Consider the following 25,266-nt stretch of genomic DNA (forward strand, 5'->3'; position numbering starts at 1 on the left):
GACAGGCTAAAAAATCAAGCGCGCGAGTGGTGGCATTGGTTAGGTTGGCGCTGGATCATGAAAGGCCTTGAATGCCAAGTTACAAGGTTTAGGTTTAAAGTAGGTAGGCAATGGGGAGCCACTGAGGTTTTTGAAGCCAGGGGTGACATCAGTAGATCTGTGTTTAGGGACAATCACTCAGGCTGCAGAAGGGAAGAGGTGGGGAGACGGAAAGTATGATGGCCGTTAGGTGGCTGGGGCCACAGTCCTGCGGAGGATGCAGCCCAACCCGGGGCAGCGCTTGGGGGATCGAGGGGAGGGCCCGGCCGCCGCGGCTCCTCGGCACGAGGGCCTCTGGGTGGTGGACAGTGCCCGCCCCACCCCTCCAGGACCAGCGGAGCTGCGTGTGCCCTTGGTTCCTCCAACAGCCATTGCCTCACGAGGTACGGTGCAGGTGGCTCGACCAGCCCTTCCCCTTCGAGCGTCGGGCCCCTCGCGCAGGCTCTCACCACCTGCTGGCTCGATCTCACGGCGCATAATTGAGTCCTCAGTGTTTGCTGAAGGAATGAAGGAATGAAGGAATGGGAGAAAAGCCACAAAAGACAACATCCTAATAAACTGGGGGAGAAAAAAGGCAACTAGACCCTAAACATAAAACTGCACAGAAACGCAGATTTGGGGTTCCTAACTGGAAACCACGGCGGGAATGGGGAGCCAGGAGTTTGGAAGTGGGCGGAGTAGAAAAAAAAAAAACACCTGAGCCGGGACGGGGCTGGGCTCTGATTGGACGCAGTGCGTGTCAGTCGCGGCTGCTCGGTCGGTGAGCCTATCCGCTGGCTGGCGACCGCGAGATTAAGACGCCAGAAGCCTCGCGGGTTCGAATCTCTCCCTGCGAGATCTCGAGCACGTTACTGCGTCTGCGGACTCAGTTTGCTCGGCTGCGAAGTGGGGGCGGGAGCGGCGCGTCCCGCCTGGCGCTGCGGCGCGGACTCAGCGAGGCGCCCGGGGTCCAGCCGAAGTCGGGGCTCGGTAAGTGAATACCCATCACCTGGGACTTTTGCCCTGAGACCGGCGCCGGCAGAGGCCCCTGGCGGCGGTGACGTGTGTTTGGAGTAAAGATCTGCTCACATCCCACCCCCTACCCTCTCTATCCCCTCCTCCCAGCTCCTGAAGGGCAGGGACTGTGTCCCAGGGCTCAGCCAGGGCCTGGAGGAGGGCTGGGGAAGGGCCGGGGAGTTAGCGGCTGCGAATTGTTAACGATTCCCTCTGGGGCTGTTCACGGTGGGAGGGCGGGGGAGTGCCTGGGGCAGAAAGGCAGCCACTGGCTGATGAGGTAGGCTGCCTCATCTGCAGACACACTCTGGATGTCAGCCAGGAAGCCCTGGCCCAGGGGAGACAGGTCAGGGGGAATGAGGGACTCCTAGCAGCCAGCAACCAGAGAGAGGAGGCAGGGAGGGGACATCTGAGTTGACAGAACGTGCCAGGATCCATGGCAAGACCTTCCAAGGCGAATGTCATCTTATTGTCCCTATTTTACAGGTGGGGAAGCAGAGGCTCAAAAACATTACAGCTAGTTAGTGCTTTGGACCCAGGCTTGTCCAATTCTCAAACTGTGCTCTTTATCCTACCTCATGCGGCCTCTGGAGAGACTTTGAGGAGGGAGAGATATCTACACATTAGCAAGGTGGACTCCCGCAGTGCTGTCTTGGGGCCAGAGAAAGGTGGGCGCCCTCACATAGGTCCCTGTGCCCCAGGTACCTCTGCTTGGGCTCTTCTTGAATTGGTCTTTGTTGCCCCTGAACCTCTGAGGAGCGTTCCTTCTGGATTCACCAGTCAGACCAGGGGTGGGGCGGGGGCAGCAAAGACAAAGTAGATTTCACTGCTGTGTGCTGGAGAGGCTGAGACAGCTGAGCATCCCCCGCCCAGCCAGTAGTTGTGGCAGTGGGAAGCAGGTACCCAGGACGATGGGGTCAGTGGAGAGACCCTTGCAAAGCAAACACAAGGGAGGAAGGACCACAGGACGGGCTGGTGTCCGCCGGATACCCCACTTTCTCTCTGGGGCCAGATTCACTCTCAGATTCCAGGGCCCTCCCCTTTGTGCCCCAGCACTGCCCCGTAATGAAGTTCCCCTATTCCCAAGAGTTGCCTGGGCTCTGGGCTAGACCTTGGGCTTCAGGCTGAACTCATCCCCATCTTTAGCCTGGTGTGATCTTCACCCACCTGGCATCCCTGCTGGTCACATCATGGCCCCTCAGCCATCCTGATCAGGGCAGGAAGCTCATCTGCTGCCAGCAGTGAGTACCAGAATTGGCCACACTGCTTTAAGGCCATCAGCAGCCCCACAGGGCCCCAGCCTTGCCCATACCCTCTCCAGCTGGCTCAGCTCAAGGCCAAGCTCTTACAGCCCTTTGGACACTGGTTCGAACAGCTCCCTGTCCAGTGGGCTGGCCTACAGCCAGGCCAGATCCTGAAAGATGCCCCCTTTCTTCCCCCCAACCCAGCATATCTAAAGCCCCCGTGCCCCACCTTCTCCTAAAGCCTGCCTCCCCCCATTTCTGTTGGATTTGACATTCGCCCTGTGGCCCAGACTCCCAGGACCACCCCCCTAGCCTTGCCTGGGGACCCTGCCCAGGTTCCAGCTGGCTGGCAAGCCCAGCCAAGCATCACGGCTCCCGAGACATCTCTGAGTGACAGGAAACAACTCGCTCCTTCCAAGAGGCGAAGCTCTGACAAACACTCACTAGGAAATAATAAAGTGGCAAAATAATTCTGCATCGGACACACTTACCAGAGCAGAAAGCGTCTGTGGAGGAGACAACATCTTGTACCATCTATCTTCCTTAAATCCCCACGCTGTGACAAAGTGGAGGGCAAAATCATGATGAATGATCGGACACATTTAGCCAGTACCTGTGCTCTGTAACGAGCGTGGCCCGGGAAAGGGGCTTTAATGAAGATCTGTGCCCCCGCCCCAAACTGGGCCTCGTCGGAAACAAGTCTTTATTACAAAATTGGCGCCTGGTTTTCGTACCACGAAGGATGGAGGCGCGAGGTGTGACATGAATTAACGCGGGCACCTGCAGGGTCAGCCCAACCCTCGCTGGCGGTACAGAGACAAACGGGTTCGGCTCCCGCCACCACCCTGCGTCTGGTTGACAAGGTGCCAGTCGCCTTCCGATTGTGCGGGAACACGCCTAGGTTTTGTTCCTGCCCGGCCCGCCATCATTTATTCTGCTGCCTCATTTGAATATGATGAATACTGTAGTCCTTTATTTGTTCACAACAACCAAATAATTGTAGATCCGTGGGCTTCGGGGCAATTAATCACATTTTTCCCTCCACCAATCCACTATAAACATGACATTGAACAATAAAGTACATTAACCTCTGCTTTGCACAAAACTTTGCTTATTTAAACACTGCAAGGTTATTTGTTTTCCTTCTTGCCAGGCCCCTACCACGAGGGGAGGGTGGTGAGGAGAGAAGGCCCCCCCCATAACCAGCCGAGGCTCTCTGACCCATCCTGGCCCCCGACTCAGCCGTGCACGGGGCAAGGAGCAAGCAGGTGTGGCTGCAGGTACGGGGTGGGCATCTCCAGGGCAGGGCCTGTGACTGCGAGCGTGTGTGCATATGTGTGTGAGTACGTGCAGGTGTACCTGGATGTGACTATAGGTGTATTTATGGGACTGCGTCTGTGTTACGTGCATGTTCATACGCTCATATATGTTTTTCTAAGTTTGCTCTCAGAACAGAGGTTCTGAGGACAAGACCTAAGGCTGTGTGCGTGGTGATGTTTGCGTAGAGGTGTGTATTGTGTGTATATATGTGCACAGATGTGTCCCTGTGTGTGTATAAGCATCCCTGTGTGTGCACATGTGTGGCGATTTTAAAATATGGTCGCATTTCTTCCTTCACAATTCTCCCATCAAGAGGTGGGGTCTCTGTCCTCCCCCGCCTGAATCTGGGTGGGCTTGTGACTGCTTCAACTAAGTGGATGTGACGGAGGTGACACTGTGATTTCCAAGGTGAGGTCATAAAAGGCATGTGCAGCATCCACCTTGCTCAGAAGAACAGTCATTCTTGGAGTCCTGAGCTGCCATTTCAGAAGCCAGCTACTCCCGGGCCCCCGTGCTAGAGAGGCCACGTAGAGAGACCACATGGAGAGGCCCTGAGACCTCGGGAGGGAGAGGGATGCCCGAGGAGCACCAGCGATGTAAGTCGTCTCGGGCCGGGTGCCAGACATGTGAGCGAAGAGGTCTCCAGCCATTTGATTCTTTCCTGCTGAGGCCCTTGTCGTGGCGGAGCAGCGACAAGCCAGCCCCACAGAATCCAGGAACGTAGTCAAATGGTTGTTGCTTCGTGCCACCAAGTTTGGGGGAGTTTGCTAGGCAGCAATAGATGGCTGGAACAGCATGTGTTTTCTGTGTGTGTTCAGTGCCCGTGTGAACGCGTGTGTGCATGCGTGCGTGTGCGTACTGAATGTGTGCCTTGTCTCAGTGTGTCTCAGAATACACACGGTTCCCAGGTCAGGGCCTGAGAGTCTAAGCATGTGTGTTTGGTGGCGTGCACACGTGGGCATGTATTTGTGCAGATGGTGTGTGTGAGCATGTACGCATGCGTGCATGATGCATTCGTTCTTTCACTCAGCAGGTATTTACCAAGCACCTGCCGTGCCACCCACTCTTCGTTCTTTAGGGAACAAAGGTTGTGTCTTCATGCAGCTTTCATTCTAACAGAGACAGACAATAGATGATAGACCTAAACAATTTTTAAAAATTATGTAGTATGTTACATGGGCCAGGCAAGGGGATCAGCCAGTGTAAGGGCCCCAAGATGGGAGCACAGGGCCAAGTTCAAGGGTGAGCAAAGAGGTGGAGCAAGTAGGAGAGAGAGTTATAAGGGAATCGGTGTGAGCCAGGCGATAGGGGCCAGTTCACAGAGTCCTTGGCTCTCTCCCAGGGACTTGGCTTTTAGTTCTGGGTGAAATGTGGAGTCATTGCAGGGTTCTGAGCGTGGTGTTTTCTAACCAGCTTTTTTTAAAGGATCACACTGATGCTTTCAGAATAGACTCTGGGGCAAAGGCAGAGTAGGGAAACCAGTTAGGAGCCTAGCCCAGTAGTCCAGTGGTCCACGATAGGGGTGGAGGTGGTGAGAGGTGATTTATTATGGATATTTGGGGAAAGTCCAGGAAACAAGATTTCCTGGTGGATTGGAATGCGGGGCGAGAGAGTGGAGTCAGGGATGACTCTAAGATTTCTGGCTTGACAAACTGGAAGGAGAGAATCACCATCAGCCAGGACAGAGAAGATTCTGGGAGTAGTGGGTTTGTGGTCAGGCTAGATCAGGATATCTGTGTACCTCTGTGTCATCATATGCATGTATGTATATGTGAGCATGTGTACATCTGTGCAAGTGTCTGTATATGTATTTGGATGCACTATGGGCTTACGTGGGTTTGTGTGCTTTAGTGTGTGTGTGGATAAACATTTGTGTCTTTAAGAAGGTGCTGAGTGGGTATTTGCACTGTGTGTGTGTGTGAGTGTGTAGTGACTTTCTGTGTCTAAGGATTGACTGGATGTGCACAGCCATGCAGGGACAGTGCTGGGGAGGCCAGCCCCCCCCCCCCCCCGCCACAAGGCTTGTCTTGGGTGGGCGGGGTGGAGGTGGGGTTCACATAGGCAGAGCTGTGCCGAAGAAGCTCCCGAAAGAGGACCCCAGGAGCTGGGAGAGCCAGGCTTTCATGGAGCAGAAGTGCTGAAAGCATTTAGGCCCCCCATGGATGGGGTTGAGCACCCTCTGCACCAGGGGGCGCCCACAGGCCGACAGCAGGGAAGTGGCCAAATGGATTGTGCATCTCCACAGGATGGACTATGGCGTGGCCTTCGAAAATGGCATCTTTAAGGAATAAATATTTGGGAAAATTCTCCCCCAAATAATGATACATGTAAAAGGCTGTTCTTCACAAATAAAAGAGAAGCCATCAGGTGCATACTCCGTCAGCTCACAGACCCCGGACTTGCCTGCACTGTGCTGTCTTCCTTCCCACTGGGTTGAACGGAGGGGCTGCCCCATTCCTCACGGAAACATCCCCACTTTCCCAAAAGAGCCCTGTTCCATCTTTCCTTCACTGAGGTGCTGACTGCAGCTGCCCAGTTGGATGTGGTATTGTGTCTGGAGAGATTCATTCCTAGAACCTCAAGTACATAGTGTGCGGCCGCTGGTTTGGGGAGCACATTCTTTTCTATTGCAGTCAGAAGAGAGTATCTAAAACAGGACAACCATAGTTGTTTGTAGTTTCATCATTTTGTCCCAAGGCTATCTTAACTCTCTCATCCTCTGCCATAAAATAGTCCAAGTGGATCTGGATTGCCTCCACATTATACAAAACATCCCATTAGATCAATGTAATAATAGATCATTACAACAGTGACTCCGCGCTCATATGGATGGACAAGCCAAACGTGGCTCATTCGCTGGAGGTTTTGGAAAGACACGTGCCCACCGGAGGGCGTGTATGTATTTACAGTTTATGTAAACAGTATTGTGTAACATTAATTGTTTTTAAGATCTGTCTGCATCGCTGTGTGTCCTTATGACCCTTTGCTTCGTAATAATAGCGCGGGCCAACCCAGGGTGCCACTATCCTCCCACAAACCTGCAGCAAGCATTCTTGTAGATTTCCCATTCTGCACGTATGTTAGAATTTCCGTGGATCCTAGTGTGTGTGTGTGCGTGCTTAATTTGCATAAGTACTATGGGACTGCTCTCCAAAGAGGCTTTACCAATTTACACTCCCATTGGCCATGTGTGAGGGATCCTATCTTCCTCATTTCTGCCATTAATTGGTATTACCCAGCTTTCTAGTTTTTGCCAGTCTAAAGGTGTAAAGTGCTATCTTGTTTTAATTTGCATTTCTTTGACTGCTAATGAGTTTGAGCATCACTTCATGTGCTTATTAGCTTTGGGGGTTTCTTTTTCTGTAAATTGCCTGTCATATCATTTGCCCATTTTTCTATTGGACTTGATGCCCTCTTCATATTGCTTTACAGAGTTCCTTGTATATTCTAGATGTTAATCCCTTGTCAGTTTTAGACTTTGAAAAAATCTCAGTCCTATCATCTGACTCTTAATTGGCCCATGTTATTTTTTTTTATTAAGCATAAATTCTTAATTTTGATGTAACCAAATCCAGCAAATTTTTGCATGATGGTTTGCGCTTTTCAAGTTTTGATAAGTAAGCCTTCTTGCCTTTCCCTAAGCCCAGAGAGATCCTCCCACATCCGTTTCTGTTAACCCTATGATTTTTCGCTTTTACATTTAGATCTTTAATTTACTTAGAGCACTTGGTACGTGAAGCTAAACAGGGATTCGGTTATAATTTGTTTAGTAGATTGAGCCATTTTTCACTAGTCTAAAATCATCCATCCTCGTCCCATCTCCTTTACCCCTTTAAGTTCCCATGCTTATGTAGGTAAGTCTTGGAGTTCTCTGTGTTGTTGGCATTGCTATGTTTTCTGTTCTTGTGCTGACACTGCAGGAGGTCTTTTTTTTTTTTTTTTTTTAGTACTATAGCTTTATAGTAGGCCTTACTGTTTGGTAGGGAAAGTCACCCCCTCTTTGCTATTTTGTTTTGCTTTGTTTTTTGGAAGTTGACTTAGTTCTTCATGTATCCTCCATTACTCCATATAATTTTCAGAGTAGATTTACCAAGTTTCCTTTTCAAAGAAAATACACATATACACACACTTATACGTATAACTACTTATGATGGGGATTGCAGTGAATTTCTTCATTAGTCTGGGGAGAGTTGAGTTGGTTATAATAAGATTAAATCATCCTCTCCAAGGCTTGTCAGTTTATTCAAGATTTAAAGTTCAGTTCATAGAGGTCTTTATAAGTTCTTGGTTTAATTCTCTGATAACTAATTTTTGTTGCAATTGAGATGTGATTTTTTATTGTACTTTCTTCTGTTTATGGTTTCTTTTATTACATATTATATTTCTTACATCTTCTGGTATTTCATTATTTATTACATTTTCTAGTTGGCTATCGCTGGTCTAGGAAAGTATTGATTTTTGTAGGTAAATCTCATGTCTGAGCAATCTTAGCTGAATTCTCTTGTTCTAATAATTGGTCTGTTAATTCTGTTGGTGCCTATCTAGATGGTTAGTCACATCTATAAATAATGACAGTTTTAGGTCTTCCCATCCAAATTTCACAATCTTATTTCCTTATAGTATTAATTAGAATTTCTAATACTTTGTTAAACAGTATGAGTTATTATTAGGGCCATCTTGTTTTTGTCCAGGACGTGAAGATATATATGCCTAAAATTTTTCTGTTATATATATTACTTGTTTGAGGATGCATAGATTTTATCAAATTAAATAAATTTTTTTTCTACTTTAAGTTTTGAGGTTTTTTTTTTTTAATCAAAGGTACTGGACCTTATAGAATGCCTCTTCTGTACCAATTGAGATTATCATATATTATTTCTCTTCCTCTGTTAACTTTTTTTTTTTTTTGGACGATTTTATTTATTTATTTGACAGAGAGAGGCACAGCGAGAGAGGGAACACAAGCCGGGGGAGTGGGAGAGGGAGAAGCAGGCTTCCCGCCGAGCAGGGAGCCCAATGTGGGGCTTGATCCCAGGACCCTGAGATCATGACCTGAGCCAAAGGCAGATGCTTAACGACTGAGCCACCCACGTGCCCCTCCCTCTGTTAACTTTGAATTAAATGGAAGAGTTTTCTGATGCTGAACTATCCTTGAATTCCTTGAATATTATGTATTATTTCTAATACATTTTTAATGTATTTTTAATACATTGGATTCAGTTAGTGATTTTTTTCTTTGAGAGTGAGAGTGGTGGGGGGAGGGGCAGAGGGAGAGAAAGAATCTTAAGCAGGCTCCACACCCAGCCTGATGCGGGGCTTGATCTCACAACCCTGAGATCACGACCTGAGCTGAAATCAAGAGTTGCTTAACTGACTGAGCCACCCAGGCGCCCCCAGTTAGAAATGTTTTGTTTAGGATTTTTGCATCTGTTTATAAGTAAAATAGGCCTACAGTTTTCCTTTTTGCATAGTTCCTATCTGGTTTTAGAAGCAGGATTATATTAACCCCACAAGATTAGCTGGACAGAGTTCGCTATTTCTCTGTTTTCTGGAACCACTTGAATAAAATTGAAAATAACTGTCCCTTAGAAGTTTAGTGGAATTCATATGCAGCAACTGCATAAAACCATCTGCACTCTCAAAAAAAAAAAAAACAACACCATCTGGGCCTTGGATTATTGTGGGGTGGCGTAGAGAAAAAGAAGATATCTGACTACCGGTTTGATCTTAGTATTTATTTGTTCAAGTCTATTTATATATCTGTTCAAGCTTGCTATCTCTTGCACAAATTTCAACATTTTATATTTCCCTGTCTGTTCAAGTATCTCATATAGGTTATTCAATTTGTTAGAACAGATTCATAATACTCTTTTATCCTTATTAGGTAGATAGTACTTCTATTTTGCTATTTAATTAGTTTTTTTTTTTCAAGAAACACTTTTGGTGTGGTTAATCTCTGCTTTTTTTCTTCACTATTTCATTGATGAGTGTCTTTATCTTTATTCTTTCCATATTCAGTTTGTGCTGTTTTGTTCCTTTTCATTTTCCTGTTTCTTGATAATGATGCCATAAATTTCCCACTAACTGTTGTTCTTTGGCTGTGTCCATAGTTTTGACAAGTACGTTTTTATTAGCATCTATTTCTAAACACTTCTTTGATATCTTTAGTACTGTGGTAAAGTCTAGGGGCCCTGGAGCCTGTCTGCCTGGGTTTGAATCCCTGTTGAACTATTCACTAGCTATTTGACCTTGGGCAAGTCACTTAACCTCTCTGTTCCTCACTTTTTTCATTTCTGTAACTGACATTTAACATTGAAATGAATATCAGCTCACGTAAAGACCACCACAGAACATGACTGCATAAAGCAAGTGCTATGTAAATGTTAGCTATTACAGTTTCCAAGCATATGGGACACCTTAACCCTCTTTTAATTGCTTTTAATTGTTAATTTCTAGTGAAATAGTAATCTTAGGGGAAGATTCCCTGTGTCCTCTGGAAAGACAGAAGGGAGAGACTGTGAGCCCATATGAGTTTGGAGACCTTGATTTATTAGTGTTACCAGTCTTTGTGACTGTGACATTCTCCCCCGAAGGCTTCCATGCTAGGTATGAGCAGGGAGAATGGGTTGCTTTCAGGATGGACAGCTGCAAGGTAGATGAAAAGAAAGGACAAATGGGTAAGAATGTCAAGGACACTGACGTGAAAAAGGTTCAAGAGATGATTCATGAAAGGCAGCACAGATTAAATGTGGGGTTTGAGGGAGAAGAAGGGTCAAGGATGACCTCAGGGTTTCTACAAGCAGATAGATAGAAGTTCTGGTTCCTGAGATGGGGAAAACAGGAGAAGGAGCAATCTGGGAGGTAGACTGCAGAACTGGGATTCGGTTTTGGATACGTGATGCTGGGTTTGTTTTGGGCAGGCCCTGGAGTATGGGTGCGGGGCAGGAGAGGAAGGGATGAGAGGAGAAAAGTGGGCAGGTCCACTTTGAATGAGTGAGTATGAATATTACCATGAGTGCAAAGAGAGCAGTGGGAAGGGGTGTGTTAAGCAGGGGCTGGACATGGTGAATTCTGTGTTTTAGGATTACCACTGACTCCAGTGTGGAGAATGGTTATAGGAAGAGAGGACAGAGGAGGGAGACAAGTTGGAAGGGATCTAGCCTTACTGGACACTGCATGTCACCAGAGATGGATTCATGAGTGTGTATCCTTTACAGTCACACAGGGCTCTGCTTCATGCTCTGCTTTTGCTATTTTGAGATTTTATTAATAATTTTATCTCTGTTTTGTGAGTGAAGTCCAATGGACAAGGGATCGCGTGTATGGGCAGAGGAGATGTACACAGTATGCACGTCTGCCGCAGTTCCTTGCTGCCCCATTTGAGTACAGCATTTGTGATGCCCCATGAGCACAGAATTCAAGTGGACCTACAGTCCATGGGTCTCGCATGTTCATAACTGTTTGGTAGCTTTTACATTTGAAGAAAAGCTTGCCTGGATGTAAAATCTGTGGCTCTTTTGTCCCCCTTAAATATTTTTAAAATGTTGCTCCATTTTTAAAACATAAAATGTTACCATCTGAAATCTTGATGCCATCCTGATTTTTTTTTTTTTGCATAGAAGTCACTTGGACTTTTTAGCTGGGTGCCTAAAGGATTTTTATTTCATCCTTAAGGAACAATAATATCACTAAGAATAATAGGTAATTCTCATGGGACAGTGTGTGTGTGCTTCCAATTTTTAGATTCAAATCTTCTTCTAGTCCAAAATATGTTTTTTAATTCAGTTTTTAAGTAAGTACTTTCTCTGTTTAATCTTTTTTTTTTTTTTTTAAAGATTTTATTTATTTATTTGAGAGAGAGAATGAGACAGAGAGAGAGAGCATGAGAGATGGGAGGATCAGAGGGAGAAGCAGACTCCCTGCTGAGCAGGGAGTCTGATGCGGGACTCGATCCCGGGACTCCAGGATCATGACCTGAGCCGAAGGCAGTCGCTTAACCAACTGAGCCACCCAGGCGCCCCTCTCTGTTTAATCATTTAGGCTTTATTCTTTAGGGCCTTCAATTACACATATGTTGGATCTCCTTTGCCTGACTTCTAGATCAGTCACTTTCTCTCAAATCCCTTTTATCTCTTTCTTTGTTTCTGTTTGACTTTCTTCACTTGTCTATTTTATATACTCTGTCTCCCTGACTGTGCCTGTCGCAGTGTTTACTCACCCTTGTATTCCTTCTAATTTATTATTTCTCTCTCTCTTTCTTTTTTAAAGTAGGCTTCATGTCCAGTGTGCAGCCTAGCACAGGACTCAGTCTCACAACCCTGAGATCATGACCTGAGCTGAGATCAAGAGTTGGATGCTTAACCAACTGAGCCACCCAGACGCCCCTTTGTTCCTTCTAATTTAATCCTCATTTCAGAATTGTGATTTTCTTTTCTTTGTTCTCCAGTTGCACCAGACTTCTAACAATCTCCCTGTTGTCTGGCTGTCCTGTATCTGAGCTCTTCTACTTCTGGTCTGTGCTGCTGTTTCAGAGCTAATCCCATGTTCTTAATTGCTTTCAACCTATTTAGCTTTGTGTCCACATGTCTTCTCTTTGTCTACCAGAATAGTATTTCATTTCTTTCCATCTTTTTTTTTTTTCCACTTGTAAAAGCCTCTGTTTGGAGTTATATTGTATTTCTCTTTTGTTTCTTAAATGAAAAAGATGTCATTTCCTAGATTCATAAGGAGAGGGTTGCTGTAGAACGGGGCACAGATGGGCCAAAGGGCTTTCCGACATTTTTAGTTGTTACCATGAAAGGCTTACGTGTCAGTCTCTCTGTGTAACTGTTGTGTTTTTTTTGTTTTTTGTTTTTTTTCACTTCTCAGAACGAAGCCTGTGTCAGAAAAGCTTACTGCCTCTATCGCTGAGTTTCCTAGAGCTCTATGGGCCTTGATCTTTAAGGTAATTCTCTCAGCTTCAGACTTTCACTGTCCAACATGGTCGGCAGTCACTAGTTACATGTAGCTGTGGGGCACTCTGAAGTGTATCTAATCCAAATTGAGATGTAAAGTACATACCAGATTTCAAAGATTTAGTAGGGGGAAAAAGTAAAATATCTCATTAATAACTTTTATATTGATTATGTAGCAAAACAATAATGTTTTGAGTGTATTGGATTAATTAAGGGGCGCCTGGGTGGCTCAGTCAGTTAAGCATCCAACTCTTGATAGCAGCTCAAGTCATGATCTCAGGGTTGTGAGATCGAGTCCCGTGTGGGACTCCACACTGGGCACAGAGCCTGCTTGGGATCCTCTCTCTCCTACTCCCTGTGCCCCTCCCCCCTTAAAAATTTCAGGGCACAGGGGCACCTGTGTGGCTCAGTTGGTTGGGCATCCGGCTCTTGATTTTGGCTCAGGTCATGGGCTCAGGGTCATGAGATCTAGCCCTGCGTAAGGCTCAGTGCTCAGCACAGAGTCTGCTTGAGATTCTCCTCTCCCGCATGTGCGTGCACTCTTTCTCTCTCTCAAATAAATAAATAAAATCTTTTAAAAATGGATTAATTAAAATACATTATTAAAATCAATTTTACTTGCTTTCATTTCATTATAAAAGGTGGCTGCTAGAAAATGTAAAATTACATATGTGGCTTCCATTTGTGGCTTCCATTATATTTCTATTAGACAGCACTACTTCAGACTTTATATTCTGCTGTTACAGTATAGGACAATCTGCTTCTTCTCACACTTCCTTCCTGTTATCTGAACCTTTTACTTCCCCTAGTGTTCCTTCCTTGTTCCATTTGTTTCTTTGGGCAGTTTCCTTTCGGGGTTTAACTTCTGGAAGTGAGTCTTTTCTGGATATGTACTAAATCCTTGAGGACTTAGACCCCCAATAGAATTCACCCTCCACATCACCCTTTCTGTACTCAGAGCATCCCAGCTTTGTCCATGACTCTCAGATCTGCTTGTCCAGAGCCCACTCAGGGTAGGGTATTCTCCCTTGGGGTATGCAAATGTTCTGGAGATTTGGGGGCTCTGTGTCTCTCAATAATCTGATATATATAATCAGTCATATAAAAAGATGATATACAAAGGTGAGCCATTTATGATGTCAAACGCTACAGTTCACAATGAAAACAGTTATGCATATCTGTGTACCTAGCACCAAGGAGATGCAAGAAGAAACAAAGAAAGGGGCACCTGGGTGGCTCAGTCATTAAGTGTCTGCCTTTGGCTCAGGTCGTGGTCCTGGGATCCTGGGATCGAGCCCTGCATCGGGCTCCCTGCTCGGCGGGAAGCCTGCTTCTCCCTCTCCCACTCCCCCTGCTTGTGTTCCCTCTCTCACTGTCTCTCTCTCTGTCAAATAAATAAATAAAATCTTTCTTAAAAAAGAAGAAGAAAAACAGATAGAGACAAACTGGTAGTAAGAGGCTTTAATTTACTTCTCTAAGTTCATGACATATACATAAAAAGCAATAATATAAAACACTTAAAAATATAACTCATGAGATAAGTCTGATATATAATCACACTGACCAACCATTAAAAACAGTGATTGCACATTCCTTTCAAGTGCTCCTGTTGATTCATGAAAACAAAGCTAGGAATAGTGAGATAACATTCTCTGATCAGAATGCAATAAAACTAAAGTTCATAATACCCAAATGCAAATTTTTTTCTGCCTATAAAATTTCAAACTTGCAAACAATTCTTGGGTCTAGAAGAAAATCAAACCTCAAACTTCAAAGTGTTCAGAAAATAGCAGTAGTGAAAATCCTGTCTGTTAGATCTATGAGAGGTAAAACAGCACTCAGAGGAATATTGGTAGCTTTTGAATGTGTATATTAGTGATAAAGAATGAACAAAAACGCATAATGTTTAGCTCAAGAAATTAAAAAATTAAACCTTAAAAAGTCAGGAGGAAGAAATCAAAAAGAGAAAAGCAGACACTAATGAATTAGAAAAGAGGGGAAAAAAGCATTGCTAAATCCAGGTCCTAGTCCTTTGGGGAAAAAAACGAATATATCTGTGGTTTGGTAACTGAGAGAAAGTAAAACTACACAGAATAATCATGACAGTTGGGAAATAAATACAAATAGTTATAAGCATTGTAAGAGATACTTTGCTCAACTTTATACAATAAGTTTGGAAACTAGAAGAAATGATACTTTTCTATTCTTTTTTTTTTTTTTTTTTTTTTTATTTGAGAGAGAGAGAATGAGAGAGAGCGAGTACATGAGAGGGGGGAGGGTCAGAGGGAGAAGCAGACTCCCTGCCGAGCAGGGAGCCCGATGCGGGACTCGATCCAGGGACTCCAGGATCATGACCTGAGCCGAAGGCAGTCGCTTAACCAACTGAGCCACCCAGGTGCCCATGATACTTTTCTTAGGAAAAAAATAATTGATCAAAATTGACTCCGGAGGAGAAAGAAATAATAAACCCACAAATTACCATAGAAGAAATAGAAAATGCCACTAAAGATTTACCCACCTTCTTTGAAAAATAAACTGTCCCAGGCAGTTTTCCAGGGGAATTCTACCAATTTTTTTAAGGGCCAGATAATTCCAATGCCATTTAAACTGTTCTGGAGCCTGAAATTTTTTTAAACGTTCAGATTGTTTTTGTGAAGCAACAGACAACACACACATCCACATACACATCATATATGCATACATTTATGAATATTGATACAAAAATCCAAATTAAAATAATAGCAAACAAAATAAAACAGTGCTTCAAAACAAAACTAATACACTATGACCAAGTGTTTACTACAGCGTATAAGAATAGTTCAGTATTTTAAGTTCTAATAGAATTAACTAAATCTATGAAAATCAATATTTTAAAACCTGTTATCTGTTGTGTGATGAAGCAAGAATAGTAAAGTTAATGGTAAGATGTAGGAAGTAGATATATGCTTGTTCAGTGCAACATTCTTTCAGCTTTGGTGTATGTTTAAAAAATTTCATAAATGTTGGTAAAATATCTATTAATAGAATTTATCATATTAATAGGTCTAAGGAGAAAGATCACAAGATCATCTCCTTAAACACTGAAAAGACATTTGACAAAATTCAATATTCTTAATTATAAAGCATTTAATAAAATAGGAAGAGATAGTTCTTTTTTTTAAAGATTTTATTTATTTATTTGACAGAGCACAAGCAGGGGGAGCAGCAGAGGGAGAGGGAGAAGCAGGCTCCCTACTGAGCAAGGAGCCTGATGCGGGGCTCTATCCCAGGACCCTGGGATCATGACCTGAGCCAAAGGCAGACGCTTAACCGACTGAGCCACCCAGGCACCCCAATAGTTATTTCTTTAACATAAAAATAGATTCATCTCGGGGTGCCTGGGTGGCTCAGTCGTTAAGCGTCTACCTTCGACTCAGGTCATGATGCCAGGATCCTGGGATCCAGCCCTGCATCGGCCTCCCTGCTCGGCGGGAAGCCTGCTTCTCCCTCTCCCACTCCCCCTGCTTGTGTTCCCTCTCTCGCTGTGTCTCTCTCTGTCAAATAAATAAATAAAATCTTTAAAAAAAAAAAAGATTCATCTCAACCCATAAGCCAGCATTATGCTTAATGGGGAAAATAAAAGCATTCCCATTAAAGTTAGGGTAAAACAAAAGTGTCCAATATTATTATATTGTACTATTATTTAGCATTGTTGTGGAAGAAATAACCAGTGTAATTAAAGATATTAGGGGTATGAAAATAAAGTGAGACATTAAATGATCTTTATTTGCAGATGATAAGATGGGATGATATGATTGTAGAGCTATAACCTAAGACTCAGTTGAAAAACTATTACAAAAATAAGATAGTTCAGTAATATTGTTGGGTACAAAATTAAAGGAGAATCAAGAGTATTTGTATACCACTCTCTTGATACTTAAAATACTCAGTTTTTTATCATAATGAGAACTGTGTGATATATATGTGAATAAAACTTTGAAATACAGAGGCTCACAAATGATGACTTTAAACATGGAAAGTTATCTCATGTTCTTGGGTAGGAAGACTCAGAGATGACAGTACTTTTAAAACTAATTTACAGTGTAATGGGATCCCACTAAAATGCCAACAGTATTACTTAATGAAACCAGCTGATTCTAAAGTTCACATAAAAATGAACAAACCAAAATAGGAAGCCAATTTTTTAAATGTCAAGAAATTAGGGAGAAATAGGGCACCAGATACTAGAACAGTGTAGCAATGGTACTTGTGTGTATAGACAGATCAATGATACAGATATAAGTTCAGTATTTTCCCAGATATGCACAGTAGCTTAGTATATGATAGAGGTTGCATTTCAGATCAGTGGGGGGAAGATTGATCATTCAGTAGTATGTCTTGAGATAACTGGATAGTCATCTGGGGGGAAAAGTTGGATCCCTAATTTGTACCTTACACGATAATAAATTTCAGGTAGATCAGAGGTTTAAACAGAAAATGAAACCATAAACCATAGGAGAATATTTTTATAATCTGAGCAGAATTGATCTTGGAATGGCAAAGACCTTTCTAGAAGCCATAAAATGATTGATTAATTTGACTACTTTAAAAAATATCTTTAAGGGCGCCTGGGTGGCTCAGTTGGTTAAGCGACTGCCTTTGGCTCAGGTCATGATCCTGGAGTCCCGGGATCGAGTCCCGCATCAGGCTCCCTGCTCAGCGGGGAGTCTGCTTCTCCCTCTGACCCTCCCCCCTCTCATGCTCTCTCTTTCTATCTCATTCTCTCTCTCAAATAAATAAATAAAAAATCTTTTAAAAAAGAAATACCTTTAAGACAAAAACCATCAGAAGCTAAATCCCTAGAAACTACAGATTGGGGGGAATAATTTGCAACTCATCACAAAGAGCCAGGTTCTGTAACATATGAAGCATTCCTAAAAAATGAAAAGAATAGAAAGACAGCCCCATAGAGGAAAAATGTGCAAAGGCTCTAAAGCATACATTCTCAGTGTGTGTCCTATGGTGCCCAAGAGTGCAAAAATTGTTTCTTGGGGAGCAGAGTATCTCGGATATTACGATGGTTTGTGGCCATCCAAAGCTCAACTCTAAGGAATAAGTCTTATTCCTTAGTATTTAATTCCTGTTGATAGCAAGAAATGAAATTTAATTTTTAATTGGTTGATTAAATAAATTTATTAATTGTAATAATCTAAACTATAAGAAAATAATTGTAATAAAGCAAAATTTTCTCCTTTTAGGGTTGATAATGAAAAAGTGTTGAGAAATACAAATCTAAAAAAAAATGGTTGACAGAAAAGAACATACAGATGGTTGTTGATCATATAAAAATAATACTCCTATAAAAGCTTTATGGAAATATTCAAGGCAGCTATTATTCATAATAGCCAAATGATGGAAACAGCCCAATGCCCATCAACTGATGAATGAATAAAGAAAATGTGATAGATCCAGGCAGTGGAATGTTATTCGGCCATAAGTAAGGAATGCAGTGCTGACACTGCTACGACTTGGATGAACTTGGACAACACCGTGTTAAGTGAAAGAAGCCAGTCACAATAGAGCACATATTGTGTGATTTTATTTATATGAAATGTCTAGAAAAGGCAAATCTGTAGAGAAAGTGGTGGTTGCTTAGGGCTGGGGGTAATGGGGTATTTGGAAGAGTGATTGCAAGGGGTACAGTGTTTCTTTTGGGGTGATGAAATGTTCTAAAATTGATTGTGGTGGTGGTCACACCACTCTGAATATACTAAAAAGGCACTGAATTGTACACTTTATGGGTGAATTGTTTGATATGTGAATTACATCCAATAAGGCGGTTACCAAAAAAAAAAAATAACCAGTAGTAGTGGTTCTTGGTCTTTTTTTGGAATGGACTACTTTAGTATCTCTCAAAAGCTGTGAACACTCTCTCCAGAAAGATTCGTACATGCAGAAAAGTTTGCATTTAATTTCCGTGATTTAAGGACCCCCAGACTCCCTAGGAGTCCATGTGGCTTAGCCTAAGAACCTCTGCAAAATATTTAGTGACATGGAAATATTTTCATTAATTGCCTGTAAGTAGAAAACACAGCTTTATAAAAATAGAATGATTAGAATGAGTTCATTTCTGTGGTGTGTATCAACTCTTCTCATTCTGGAACATTTCTCGCTTATTCTTGTACATTTCTTATTTATTCAGGTGCCTTTTATGTCAAGTTGTATGGTTCTCTTCATATATCTGCACTTCTTTTACTGTTTAATAATTTGTGTTGCTCTCTTGAATTATATTTTTATTCTAATATTACTTTGAATTTTTATTGCTGCCACATTTATTTTATAAATGGCTGCCTTACCAAATGCTGTTCGTTTTTTGACTTTTTACCCTTCCAACTTATTTAATTTTCAAAATGGAAATATCATTGTTTTCTGAATATAAAAGTCATACATGTTCATCATTTTAAAATTCGAACAATTTAAAACATTGGAAAGTGAAAGTACCTCGATAATTCTGCCCCTAGAGATAGCCACTGTTTCTTATTAGTTGTAAGTATTTTTCAGTTAATTAGCTGGGGCTTCCCAGATAGAAAAATTGTATCATCTTTAATTAATGTGTGACAAGGATAATGTTTGGAGGATATTAAGCCAGTGCATTTTCTTTAAAAAAGAATCTTAATTATGAAATATCTTCAACAGAAAGGTACAGAAAACGATATAACATATTCATTTTACCATTGTCAGAGTTTTGGAGTTCTCCCACCCATCCCTTCCTTCCCCTCTCCCCCCCACCCAGGGATACCACCCATCCCTATATGTTTACAACGTAAGCATATATCCACAAACAATACACAGAATTATTCTGTGTGTTCTTCAGTGTACATGAATCGTAGCATACCATCTATTTATCCTAAAGATTTTGAGATTTACTCAGGTTGATACACATAGATCTAGTTTTCATTTTATCTGCTTGCTAATTCCATTGTATGTATTTTGCCATTTCCCTTCTAAGGTCCAGTTGTTTCCATTTTTAAACGATAACATAGTACATGATAAACATTTGTATCCATGTCTTCTTAGGTGGGGGGGGAGGGTAGATTTATCTAGGGTAGATATGTGGATGTGGAATTGCTACATCACAAGGTCTGTACCCCTTGCACTGGTCTGGGTCCAGTATTATCAAAATATCTCCAATGTTATCATACCAGTGTACATTCCCACCAGCACCATGTTCTGTAAGAGGCTTGTTTCCTTGCATCCTCCCCATCGTTAGGTACCATCTGATTTTTTAAGTTTGCCAGTGGATGGATACGAAACGTATCTTGTTTTCACTTAGTTGCATTTTCTTGATTACCTGTGAGATTGCAGAGCTTTTCACATGTTTCTTAACTATTGAGATTTTCTCTTCAGAGGCCCTGTTCATCGCCTTTGTCCATTTCCCCCTCATTGATTTGTAAAAGTTCATTATATATTGTGGACACTAATATTTTGTTGCAGATTGTTTCTCCCAGACTATGCTCTGTTTTCACTTTGTTTATAGTGTCATTTATTGTATGCAAATACTTTATTTTTATGTACTCAAGTTTATTAATGTTTGCCTTTATGGTTTAGCACTTTTTCTGTCTTGCTTAGGAAATCCTTCCCACTCCAGTGTCATAAACACATGTTCCTATATTTATTTCTAAGTTTCAAGATTTTTGCAATTTATAATTAGTCTTTAGTCCACCTGGAATTAATTTTTTATCTGATGTATAATTTTTATAGGAATTATTAGGAATTTTATTTTGTCTTTTCCTCATATGTCTTTTCCTCAATTCCAGCATTATTTTTCTCCTTTTTAACATTTTACTTAAAAAATTTTCAAACGTATACAGAAATACAGGAAATAGGATAATAAACCTCATGTATTCATCATCCATGAATGCTCATTTCATGGCCAATCTTGTTTCGTCCATAGCGCCAATCATTCCCTCCCCTGAATTATTTTAAAGCAAAGTCAGACATCATAAAATTTCATATTTAAGTATTTGAGCATGAAATCTTTAAAAGATCAGATCTCTTTTGAACACAATAACATTATTATGTCTAAAAAACATTAATTCCTTTATACCAATAAACAGATTTCTACAAATCATATCATAATTTTCTTTTTTGCAGTCGGTTTGAATCAGCATCCAAATAAATTCCATGTATTGCTGTTGACTGAATTTTCTTAAGTCTATTTTAATATATGGATATCTCCTTCCTCTTTTTTTCCCCCTTGAAATTTATTTATTAAAGAAACTAGATGGTTGGTTCTGTACAGATTCCCACATTCTAATTTTTCCTGACTGTGTATTTGTGGTGGTACCATTCAACATGTTCCTCTGTCCTGGTGTTTCCTATAAACAGTTGGTTTAGAGACCTGATGACATTCAGGTATGACATTTGGCAAGAATACTTCATCCAAGATTTTGTGTATTTCCATCAGCAGGTGTATTAATGTCTAACATCACATATTTGGGATATTAACAACTATTGTTGTGCCTAGATCCATGACTTCGTTAGGGCTTGGAAAATGGCAATATTCTAATTCCATCATTCCATTATCCTTTATTATAGTATCATTTATTGAACAGTCCATTCTTTTGTCATTCATTTGTGCTAGTCCTGTGTACATGCGGCTCGATTTCCAGGCTCTCTTTGCTGTTCTCTTGACCTAGTTGTTTGTCCTGGCACTAATGCCACGTTATTTTAACTACTCTAGTTTCATAGTAAGTCTTCGTATATGGCAGAAGAATATATCGTAGAATACATTAGCTTACACACACACTGAAAAAAAAGCTCTTCTTGACCCTTTATGATTCCATACGTATTTTGGGATCTGCTTATCAAGTTCCATGAAGGACTCTCTTGATGTTTTGGAATGGCAAATCTATACTTCAGTTTAGAGAGAATTGCCATCTTTGTGATATTGAGTCTTTGCATCCCCTAACCTGAGTTAGTTATCCATTCATTTAGACCTTTTATATCCTTCAGTGAAGTTTTATAATTTTCACTTCAAAGTTCTTACAGGTCTTACGGATGTTGTCATTGCAAATGGTGTCTTCTTTTTGAATTACATTTTTTTTACCTGTTCCTAGTGTATAGGAATGCAGTCCATTTTTATATATGGGATTTGTATTTAGCAGGCTTGAGGAACTCTATTGTTCTGATAGTGTGTTGGTAGATTTTCCTGGAATTTTTTCAGATGTAGGCAATGATTTTTAAATCTGGGAATAATGATAATTCTGTCATTTCTAATCCATTTATCTTTTTTCTTTTGTCTCCTCAGTTGTATTTGTCTAATATTGAATACAAGTGGTGATAGCGATGTTTTTTTGCTTCTTTCTGAATTTCACAGAGATGCTTTTTGCAATTCAGCACTAACTATCATGTATGTTGGAACTTTTCTTTTTTTTGGCCTTATTTTTTTCGAGCTTTATTGAGATATGATTGACATATAATATTGTGCACGTTTAAGGTGTACCATGTGATGATTTGCTACATGTATATATTACAAAATGATTACCATTATAAGGTTAGTTAGTACATGCTCACCTCACATAATTACTATTTTTGTTGTGGTGATGGTGGTGTTTGTTGTGAGAACATTTAAGATTTACTCTCTTAGCAACTTACATATGTACAATACCGAATTGTATAGTCACCATGCTGTACATGTCCCAGAACTTAACTCATCTTATAGCTGGAAGTTTATGCCCTTTGACCAGTACATACCCCTTATGAGACCAGGTAAGCTCCTTTCTGTTTCCTAGGTAACTTTTCATAAATAAGCATTCAATTTTATCACATCAAATGATAATATGTTTTTGTTTGTTTTTAAATATTACTGGGCTATGGGGCTTCTGTTTGCCTCAGTCGGTGGAGCATGCAACTCTTGATTGTGGGTTTGAGCCCCACATTGGGTGTAGAGATTACTTAAAAAAATAAATAAAGATTAAAATATGTATATATATATATATTACTGGGATAATTACATTAATATTTTTAAATGCTAAACTATCTGGCATGTCTCAATCTCTACTTGATATAAATGTCTCGCTCCATTTTTCACTCATTGCTCAGTTTGTTTAATATTTTATTTAGATTTTTCCATCTATGTTCACAAGTAAGATTGTCTTATAACATGCAGTCCTTGTAGCTTCCTTGTCTGTTTTGGTATTAAGGTTGTCCCTGCTTCGTGAAATGTGTTAAGGAGCTTTCCCTTTTTCTCCCCATTCACTAAAACAAGTGGTAAAGAATAAGGATTTCTATTCTTGAAGTTTTGATAACTTATCTATAAAATCATCGGTGCTGGATAATTTTGTTCTGTTTTGTTTCTGTGGGTGGATACTAAAATATGGATACCAATTTATTAGTGATTAAAAATCTACGCAGGTTGCTTCTTTCTTCTTGGATCACTTATAACTAACACTTATCCATGAAATTGTTCAAATTTTTAATTTATTATTATAAACTTCTTTGCAGTATCCTCCTGTGATTTATTATATCCAAAGTTTTGTCCCCCTGCTTTTCAGTCTTAATATTGTTTATTTGTGCCTTCTCCCTTTTTTCTTGATAAATCATGGTAGAAGTTCATATATTTTATTAGTCTTTGCAAAGAACTGATTTAGGGACTTAAAAAACTTTCTCTACTGTTAATTTTTAAAAAATATTTATTTATTTGAGAAAGAAAGAGAGAGAGAGCACTCAGAGGGAGAGGTAGAGGGAGAAGCAGACTCCCCGCAGAGCAGGAGCCTGATGTGGGGCTCAATCCCAGGACCCCAGGATCATGACCTGAGCCAAAGGTGGACACTTAACTGACTGAGCCACCCAGGCACCCCCCTCTCTACTGTTAATTTAATTGATACATAATTGATTTCTGTTTTCTTCTCATTTTTATCATTGTCCTTTGAGTTTACTTATTCTTTTGCTAACTACTGGAATTGGATGCTTAACTCAGTGATTTTCCATCTTTTTAAAGCACTTTGTTCTTTCAGTATTGTCTCCCATGTTTTTTAAAATATTGTACTTTTATTTTTGTTAAATTTCCTAATTGGGGTGTGTTAGCCATCTATTTGTAATTTATTTCTAGTTTTATTTGTTGTCAGAGTATATGGTCTGCGTGTCTTGGAGTTTTCAAAGACTAGTCTGGTCTAGTTCCTGGTTATTTTTATAACTGTTCCATAGATGCTTCAAAAGATTGATACATCTCTAAATTTTAAGCACAGGGTGCTAAACAGATTTACAAGTTCAAGCTTGTTAACTGTATGGTTCAAGTCTTCTTTATCTTTACTAATTTTATTTTTCATCTGCTTGACATGTATATGAGAGAGAGTTCATTAAAAATCTCCCTCTGTGATTGTGGATGTGTCTGCTTTTCCTTATAATTCCAGTCATGTTTGGCTGTATACATTATGAGGTTGTTAGGTGCATACAAGTTTAAGATTCTTAAATCTCTCTCTTTTTTTTTTTTTTTTTTTTTTTTTTTTAGCGGGGTTGTGGAGAGAGGGAGAAAGAGAGAATCTTAAGCAGCCTCCATGCCCAGCCTGGAGCCCAATGCGTGACTCGATGTCACGACCCTGAGATCATGATCCGAGCCAAAGTCAAGAATTGGAGGCTTAACTGACTGAGCCACCCAGGTGCCCCAAGATTCTTACATTTTTTGCCCTTAATTGTTTTCTATCATTATGTAACATCGCTGTTTATCTCTATCTGCTTTTCCCTCAAAATCTATTTTGCCAGATGTTAATATAGCTACACCACCTTTTAAGTTATTTTTTTAATTAAATTTCTCTGATAAAATATTTTCTTTTATTTTCAGTCTTTCTGAGACATCATCGTACACTGCTATAGCTGTTCGCTTTTTTCTCCCCCAATCTAAGCATCTTTGTCTTTTAATTGGCAGAGTTGGTCCACTTATATTTATTTTAAATACTAACATATATTTATACCATCTAATTTTGTGCTGTTTCCTATGCTTTCTCTTTATTTATTCTCCCCCTGCCCCTATGTTCTGCCTTGTATTTGATGGATCAGATTTCTTTATTCCCTCCCTTCCTTTGTTCTCCTCCAGTGGCTTGTAAGTTTTAGCATCTATTTCTCTGCTTTCAGATGATAAGCTTAAATTTTTATAATGCATGCTTGAATTACCAAAGTCAGAAGTTAATCGGTATTCATACCCTCCTCCTAACCTGTTTAGGGATCTGATGACCACTCCCTCCCACACTGTGCATGTTATTTTGTCTAGAAAAATAATTCCACATTGTTTTAAGACATCTCCAAATTCATTCTCTATTTAATATCTGGTCTCCTCACCTCAGGGCTAGTGAACTTCGGTTTGTACACCTACAGCTCTAGTTTTTGAAAATATCCCTCTTTATTTCTCACATCTGGGCATTTTCATGTTATGTGTATTTATGTGTGTGCGTGCGTGTGTGTGTGTGTATGAGAGAGAAAGAGAGAATGAATAGGTCCGTATTTTGAAAATTTTGTGGAGTATTTTTCTAGGAAGATTCTAGATGAGAGCAGAAAGGGGCACCACATTATTTTAGTTTGCCTTATTGAGTGACACTCCAGATTTTTTGGCATTTATGTATATGCACTTAGAGAAAATACAGTTTGTTTTGCTATGGATTTTCTTTTTAACTTATAGAGTCCTATTGTATATGCTATTCTATATCTTTTTTTTTCTATCAGGAATAAGCATCTTTCCTGTC

The 25,266-nt window shown here is 41.0% G+C and overlaps 1 protein-coding gene across 4 annotated transcripts in view; it reads left to right on the top strand.

Annotated features, from left to right (window-relative positions):
• Positions 1 to 846: 846 nt before the first annotated feature.
• The window catches only part of MVB12B (multivesicular body subunit 12B), a 260,387-nt gene continuing 235,967 nt past the window's right edge, over positions 847 to 25,266 (top strand). For 3 of the 4 annotated variants that reach the window (XM_078061777.1, XM_078061778.1, XM_078061779.1), the window contains exons 1-3: positions 847 to 1,008; positions 3,430 to 3,556; positions 24,042 to 24,189. The gene's annotated coding sequence lies outside the window, so the exon portion shown is untranslated. The remainder of the gene's footprint in view (positions 1,009 to 3,429; positions 3,557 to 24,041; positions 24,190 to 25,266) is intronic. The other variant, XM_078061780.1, reaches the window with a different exon arrangement.

The sequence above is a fragment of the Halichoerus grypus genome, chromosome 14 (genome assembly GCF_964656455.1).
Source record: "Halichoerus grypus chromosome 14, mHalGry1.hap1.1, whole genome shotgun sequence".
NCBI classification, from domain to species: Eukaryota; Metazoa; Chordata; class Mammalia; order Carnivora; family Phocidae; genus Halichoerus; species Halichoerus grypus.